At 34.6% G+C, this 8971-nt stretch overlaps 1 pseudogene; it reads right to left on the reverse strand.

The window, feature by feature from the left end:
- Positions 1-2065: 2065 nt before the first annotated feature.
- On the reverse strand, positions 2066-2596 carry LOC107196450 (annotated as a pseudogene).
- Between the last annotated feature and the right edge of the window lie 6375 nt (positions 2597-8971).

Raw genomic sequence — 8971 nt, forward strand, 5'->3', positions numbered from 1 at the left:
CTAAATGAAACAATAAAAAGTATTTGGAAGAAGTCTAATTGTTACCTAGAGTGACGCAAAGCCTCAAAAGATAAATAAAAGGTGTTAAGAAATGCACTGGAGGAGACACAATTCATAATCATGAAATAATTAGAGACTGTCATCAAAGAGCCTACAGTAAAGAACTAAAGTGTCTGAAATAAAGTAAGTGCCATAGAAGTTTAGAGGTAGAAGAGACAAATCATCTACTTTATTGAAGCTACAAGGACCCATCTCTCCTGCTTCACACAATGGCTCCAAAGGTCCTGGGTTAATATAAATTAAGGCAGAAATAATTTGACTTACCTTTGATAATTCTTTGATCTTTCAAATAGGCCATGACAAAACTCCTTGATCACACAAGACACGCCTCACAAATCTTAAATGCATAGATAATAAAGGAAATCAGTCTTCACCATTCCACTTTAGCTTTGTTTTTAGACAAAGTAACTGATCATAAGAAAACGAGCCTCCAGATCTCAGCTAACTAGTTTTCAATTGGTAAAGTGTTTTTCAAATTGTACTTTGCAACTGTTTAGTGGATCATGAAATCACAATTTTTTTAATTACGTTATATATTTGTATTCAGGTTTATATGTATTGGGTCATGGTATAAAATTCTTTCTTACTTTGGACCATAAGCAAAAATGTTTGAAAAATGCTGGTTTACCCTGTTAACAGGAAATGAGATGAAAAAGGAAATCTACTGTATTGACACCTAGCCATACAATGCCATATTGATATAATTTTCAGCAAATGAGAGGGGATAGGTCATGTGATTTGCCAGACCTCCTTATAATATCAGAACAGTATCAATTATTAATATTATCATAGAAGCATCTGGAGAGAACTTGAGACTTATATGTTGGGTTTACTCTCCCTTACCCTTTACGATACCATGGTTGTCATTTTCCTAGGTTTGTAAATAAAAGCATATGCCTATGGGTGCTGAAGAGTTTATATGTCTATATATAAAACAGGTAAATGTTAAAGACGTACATCTATGTACAGGACATGTAAGTGTAAAATGGTATTTCTTATTAATATGGGGGATACTGGATTTGCTCATAATAAACTTTGTTCAGGTGACTTTATCTGGTAGAACATATGCAGCATAGGCAATTACCTCACAGAGTGTGGGGGAGAATGCCCTAAAGAAACAAGCTGCAAGTTAAGATAAGCTGTCTGTAAGCACCAGACAAAGGCCTGCAGCCAGGTAGCCGATAGGACAGCTGACAAGGAACACAGAGCAATGTATGCGTGAAAGGGCTTCCTCCTTTATTCCTATCCTGCTGTTACTTGCTTATGTACCCTAGAAAGTTCAGCCCCACTAATGCCAAAACTGCCCTGAACATTAATCCAGAAATAGGTAGAACAGTTACCTTCATCACCATTAATGCTTATTATTTTATCATTCCTTTTTTATCCCTTTTTTAGATGAAATGCATTATATGTTATATGGTATATATTCTAAACTGACAAATTCATAAGAGTGTTTGTTGGCTATACTTCCAGGCTGTGTGTATACAGTTATTTAGGCATCTTCATAATAAAATCATTTCATCATTCACACAACCTCTAAATCTAAAAGAAATGGAAAGGCTACAGAACTTCCCACAGAACAGAATAAATCAATTTCGCTTTAGCTTCACCTCTTTATCCACAAATACGGCCATTATACTACCTAGAACTGACATAAATAGGAGAAAGAAATGCATGAGGGAGAAGAAGCTGGGTAGAAGTACTACTATATGCCATTTTCATAGTTCTTAAGAATATTACAAAAGCACATATACATTATAACATTTAATCCAGACTACATTTTGGTGTTGAAGACAATTCATCTTAATTTTTCAAATAAAGAATAAAGGCTCAGAAAGGTAAAAACAAAGCCAGGACTCAAACACAGTCCACCTGATCCTTCCATATACCTACCACACTGCTCCTCTATTTTTTTCCCAACTCTTGTTAATTTGTTTTTATTGAGATATAGGGGTTGGGAAATGTCATGTGTGGGTGATTATATCTCACCAGGGTACTACGCATTCTAATCTTTTGAGGATAGCTTTTGTAGCTTTTTTTTCTTGGAGCTACTGCTCTTGCTGCCAGAAGCCTCTTCAGGTCCACTGCTGGGTGGCTCCTCCTCAGAAAAGAATTTCCTCTTTTTCTTGGAGACAATCCTATCTCCTGCCTTTTTTGGGTCACTATCTGGTTCCTTATTGGAGAAAGATATCTTCCTCTTTGGAAGACTTCCACTGCCAGCTGTCTCTCCAAGATCACTACTAACCAGCTCCTCCTTGAAAAAAGATTTCTTTTTCTTGGGTTTGGATAAAGAGACAGGTGGGTCTTCCATTCCATTCACCTGAGGAGACTCCTAGAGCTTTTGCCTTTTCTTCTTTTGGGGACTTTCACTTGTCTCTTTGCACGCTTCCAGTTTACCAAGTCTGTTTTCTGAATATGCAAGAGCAATTGCAGACAATTGTTTCTTTTCCTTCTTCAAGCATTTCTTTTCCTATTTCTCCAGCTTCCTAGTAATCTCAGCAGCCACTTCTTCTGCCTGAACTATTGCCTCCTTCATGACCTCTAGCTTCTTTAATGGAATATCTCTGGTCTCATAGAAGATCAGAGACTTGACTTGTTCTCAAAGCTTCTCCCTAAATACACTTGTGTGCACCTCAGAGAAGCAACCAATTCGTGCATCCATACTACATTCGTTTGCCAGGTATCAGGAGATGCAGCCTTTGTTCTTGGCAGCCGCCTGGACAATGAAGGTGTAGTAGAAAATGAGTCCATATTTTGTTACCCCTTGTCTTCAGAGCTATGAACAGGACCTTTTTAGCCCCAAGGATCTGCAGTGCAGATGCTAGATACTTGGCTGGGTTGGTGAGGCTGCCAGCATGCACACTGCTCCTCTGTTGATTCAAGATGCTCAGGACTTGTTTGAACTGGATGAGTTTAAATGATTTTTTTTAAGTGTAGGGTGGAATATTATCTCAATCTCTTTTGACCTTATGTAACTGCAGTTCTACCAATGTTGCAAAGAAAGACCTCATTAACATCTGCTTTGTTCACAGGTCTCTGCTAATTATTGTGTTCCATAGCCATCCAAAGCAGTAGAGATAACTATCTCAAACTGAACAAATACTCTACTTGCCTCCATTCTCTCAGAGCAAACCTAATTTCTATATCTGAGCCTAAGAATTAACTAGATATGATATTCAAAATTCAGGGTAAAAAAATCAAGAAATTTTGTTGTGTTTATTCTACCTGTGAAATATAAATACAAGATAACCAAAGAGCCCAAGTTAGGGTGGTCTGAGGATGTTCACCCAATTTACATGGGTGTGTTTACTGAGAAAATCAGTGTAGATGTGAAAAGAAACAGCTTCCCCAGCAACTCTTCCCAATCTCTTACGTCCAAAAAAAATGGTCATGTATGTTTGTTGCTTTCAGTTTTATATCCTATATATGAGTGAAATTATATGGTTATCAACCTTTTCTGACTTATTTCACTTAACATGATAATCTCAAGATCCATCCACGTTGCTGCTAATAGCAGTATTTCATCTTTTCTTATGGCCAAGTAATATTCCATTGTATATATGTACCACATCTTCTTTATTCAATCATCTATTGAAGGACACTTCAGTTGCTTCCATGTCTTGGCCACCATTAATAATGCTATGAATATAGGATTGTATATATCTTTGTGTATAAATGTTTTCAAGTTTTGGGGGTTAATACCCAGAAGAAGGATTACTGGGTCATATGGTAATTCTATTCTTAGCTTTTTGAGGAAACTCCATACTGTTTTCCATGATGGCTGCACCAATTTACAGTCCCATCAGCAGTGTACGAGGGTTCCTTTTCCCCCATGACCTCTCCAACAGTTATTACTTGTCCTATTGATGATAGCCATTCTAACAGATATGAAATGCTATCTCGTTGTGGTTTTGATTTGCATTTCCTTAATAGCTAGCAAAGTAGAGCATCTTTTCATGTCTGTTGGACATTTGTATGTCTTCTGGGAGAAGTGTCTGTTCAGGTCCTCTGTCCATTTTTCCATTGGGTTGTTTGTTTTTTATTATTGAGTTGTATAAGTTCTTTATATATTTTGGATATTAAGCCCTTATTAGAGGTATTGTTTGCAAATATTTTCTCCCATTCTGATAGTTGCCTTTTTGTCTTGTTGAGGGTTTTTGTTTGTTTGTTTGTTTGTTTTTGCTGTGCAGAGACTTTTTAGTTTGATATAGTCTCATTCATTTTTGCTTTTACTTCCCTTGTCTTTGAGGTCAAATTCATAAAATCCTCTCTAAATCCAAGGTCTATGAGTTTAGTGCCTATGCTTTCTTCTATGCAATTTATTGTTTCAGGTTTTATATTCAGGTCTTTGATCCATTTTAAGTTAAGTTTGGTGTGTGGTGATAGACAAGTTTAGTTTCATTCTTTTGAAGGTGGCTTTCCAGTTTCCCCAGCATCATTTATTGAAGAGGCTTTTCTTTCCCCGTCATATGTTTTTGGCTCCTTTGTCAAAAATGATTTGCTCATATATACGGGGTCTTTTTTCTGGACTCTCAATTCTGTTCCAATGGTCTGTGTATCTGTTTTTCTGCCAATATCATGCTATTTTGATTACTGTTGCTTTGTAGTATCATTTGAAGTCATACAGAGTGACATCTCTGGCCTTATTCTTTTTCTCTCAGGATTGCTTTGGCTATTAGGGTCTTTTGTGCTCCCATTCTGATTTTTTGTTCTATTTCTTTAAAAAATGCTGTTGGGATTTTGATGGGGATTGCATTACATCTGTATAATGCTTTAGGTAATAAGGTAATTTTAACTATATTGATTTTTCCAATCCAAGAACATGGAATATCTTTCCATTTCTTTGTGTCTTCTTCGATTTCTTTTAATAATGTCTTACAGTGTTCAGTGTATAGGTTCTTCACATGTTTCGTTAGGTTTAAACCAATAATTGTTCTTTGATATCTTATATCGATACTCTCTTGCTCTCTTCCTCATAACAACAGGCTATAAATCTGACTCAGAACTAGAAGTTCCTAATTGAAACCATTTATTTCCATATAAGTATCACAGAAAGAACTACTGTGAATTTTCCCTTGCCTTGATTTAATAGGTAACATCTCCAAAGGGTTTTTAAATTATGTTCAGTTATCCCATTTTATGGAGAGGTTTTCTGCTTGTTTCTTTGTTTTTGTGTTTGTTTGTTTCTGCTTTGATATATTCGGGTTTGTTGTTATCATTTAGTCATTTTATTTTACAATTAGAATTCTATATTATAGAGTTGAATAATGGAAAAAAATTCCAAAGAATGACATCACGAGATTACATTCAACATACAAACATACACACACCATACACACTCTCTCATCTCTCTCTCTCTCTCTCCTCCTCTCCATAATTCAAATCTAAATTCAAAATAGTCAGGATCCAAAGGAAAAAATGTAAAAAAGACATCAGAAAGTAGAATAGACTTATTGCAATTAACAAAGGATTTATCTTCTCTTTCTTATATTGATGTTTTTATCACATTAGTGATTATTCATTCTATAATACTATTTAGTCTCTATACTACTATTGTTTGAAAACAGTTCTTATTGTGCATTCCAAACAAATCTTATATTTTAATCATTTAAAATGAATTAGGAACACAATGCTTAAAGTTATCCAGTGGTAAACTTTTTGTCAAGTGAATATTTGTAGCAATGCATAAAATTGAAATTTCATATATTGGGTTTCATGTTGGCTGTGTCCATAACTGACATGGGTCATTTTGAAGTTCCATATTCACAACCAAGTGCTATATTGCAAATAGGATTGACTGTGCACCCATCAACATTTCATGGCTGAAAACACTACATAACTGTCTTGATCTATCTCATTATTGCTCATTCCAAATAATCCAGTAATGCAACAATGCAGATACAACAATTACTTTGAAAACTGCAGTGTCTGGTTCTAATAGATAGTATTTCTCACAAGAAAATAGAAACTGACAATCTAAGTTGGTGTGAAAAGGCACAAACTAGTGGTCTGAGATACCACTCTTTCTTTCTAACCTCAGTCTATCATCCAATAACATTATGTTCCATAAGTAAACCGAGACTGAGATTTATGCATACAGACAATTGCTTAGCATTTCTATAACAGAACATGACATAATGATGTGCATAAAATTTCTATGATTTATAAGGCTAAACTTAGAGAATAATTCTCATCAGCCTTAGGTAAAGTGAATATAACCTAGCCACACCTTATTAACTGAAAGTCTCAAGAAAAACAGTCATTCATTTTCTTTCCTAGTTCTTTCTAGAGAGGTGATGACAAACAATATATGGAAAAGGGAATTGGCCATCAATCTCTCCCCTGGGGAAGTCCTAAGCAGTCTAGAAAGATGATTTTTATGCTTTAAATTCTGTTTTCCCAGTGGCTTAAGGGAAAGTAGAGAGAGAAACTATAAAGCATAATAAGAGGAAGCATTTCAGGAGAAGATGGGAAAATTCAGAATTCATAAAATGGTTTTCTGTGTCTCTAGGTCAAGTTCAGATTAATAGAAATTTGTCTTAAATTAGAAAGAGAAGAGAGCTAGTGCTGGAAAAAAAGACAGAAAGGGAGGCTCCAACTCCAAAGGAGATTACTCTTTCAATTGTCCAGCTCTTCTCAAGGTCATGGCACATGCATAGTCCACTGGGCCATCAATGAAGCAACAACCCAGAGCCCCATCTGCATGGAGAGTCAGGGCTCTGACTTGTACCTGAACTTGTCTCAGTGCCACAGCCATTTGTCTCCCAATCTGAACTGAGCTAGACTGATATTTCTTACTAAGTAGCAGTCTCGTTTCCCCAAGTGAGGAAAATCTGGCTTTTGGTGCCTAAATCACAGACACCAGATAAATGACAAAAGTCTTCTTTCTCTCTGTTCTGCAGGCATGACATACATTTCAATAATTTCATAAGAACCTTTCAACCTGTCTTTCTGTGAGACATAATCATAAATTTGACAAACAGTTCTAATCAAATATATTAGACTCTCAAATTTTTGTTCAAATAAGGAATCCAGCAAGTTTTAATTTTTCCCTCTGCATATAAGAGTTGAAGGAAGTAACAATAATTCCTTTCTGACTTAACTTTCTTAAGCTTTACAATTTTCAATTATTTTTATCTTTCGGGAAACAGAAATGTTGGTTTACATATTATTTTCAGAACAACAAATTATTATGTAAGATGAGCAACAGAATTGCAGATTTTTTAGAGGCTACATGTTACTTTCCCAGAACCTAGCAACAATACATAAAATCCAGGTATCTTACAAGATTCTTTTGTTAGAAATAAAATTTGCAAGGATAATTTGATGACAAAAATAAAACTGTGTGTATGTTTCTACAGATATAGAGGAAGAGAGAATATTTTATCTTTCTTATCTTGCTGAAATTGTCATCAGCAGCTAAAAGTCCCTACAGTTTTATTGATAATACCAGAATTTCAATCATTAGTATCAAGATAAAAACAAAGACTATGATGAGAAGCTTAAAACATGCAAAATGGAAAAAGGAAAGGGCCAAATAAGATTATTAATAAGTGGAAATTTGGGCATGTAATGTTTTGCATCTTCATCTGACAACTCAATAACATTACAGTTAGAGAAATAATAATAATTGCTCCCTATTACATGAGAGAATTATGATAATTTGCATGAATATCTAAAGCTTCAAAAATCTGACTTAACCACAACATTCAAAGTTAACACATTAATTCTAGACATTTCTTTCATTAAAAAGATGGTAAAAATATATAAGTATTCTTATTTAAAATTTCAATTAAATGAAATTTATTTTAATTCCTTAAAGGGATTCTGCTTTATACAAAAGAAACTTAAGAATCTGTAAGCAATTCTTAGACTCACGGCCATTTCTAGACACATAAAATATTCAATCTTGCAGAATTTTTAATTGTGACATTGAAATACTAAACAGAGCATTAACATCTATTATCCTTTATAAATTAATATTTTCCAGGACTACACATGCTGTCAATTCTATAATAGCACTTTAGGGCAGTATTTAAGGTTTTGGTTTCATTTCTCAACCTAAATTAAAAGGTACTGATTAATTCTGCCTAAGCTACTTTTCATAACCAATGAAGCATAGTTTCAAACCAAGGAAACATATTTGCTTAATATAAAAGGGGAACATTTTTTAATATATTAGGACAACTTCTTACATAATTTCAAAATGTTCTAAATTCCCAATGCTGTGCTATAAAGAATTATTACCAGAATGTGCTTTTTGGCCCATTTCTTTCCTATACGAAAAATAGCAACAAGTCCTCTACCCAACTTTCAGAGAACAAGCCAGCTCTGCATAAAAGTGTAATTAACACAATATTGAGGTATTCTGAAACAGAGTGTTGTTGACATCACCAAAAAGTTAAATGAAATGAGCTGATACCAAAAAGTGGTGAAGAGCCTGGCTGTGAAATCAGAAATTCAGAAAGAGCTTAACTAAATATTAGCACCAACTTACTAACTATATGACTTTGGGCAAGTTTATTTAACCTCTTAAGCTTTAGCTTTTTCATCTGTAAAATAGGAATAACAATAATAACCTATATCATAGGGCTTCTGTGAGAATTATGAGATAATGCAGGTGTAACACTGAACCCAGCACCTGGTCCCTAGGGAGTAATTAGCGGATGTTTTATTTGTATTACATTAAAATTCTGATCAATCATCTGAGCATTTCTAAGTTCAATGTAATTCTAAGATAATAAGCATATTTGAGTTTGTCTATATCTCTAACAATTGGCAGCAGCTGCATGCAGCATTGCATTAAGAATAACCAGTGACAACTTTCAGTCAAGATGGAGGAATAGGTAAACTCTGTGCTTACCTCCTCCCATGGTCACATCAAAATCACAAATAAATTATAGAATGGTCA

Source organism: Pteropus alecto, unplaced genomic scaffold, assembly GCF_000325575.1.
Source record: "Pteropus alecto unplaced genomic scaffold, ASM32557v1 scaffold38, whole genome shotgun sequence".
In the NCBI taxonomy this organism is placed as follows: domain Eukaryota; kingdom Metazoa; phylum Chordata; class Mammalia; order Chiroptera; family Pteropodidae; genus Pteropus; species Pteropus alecto.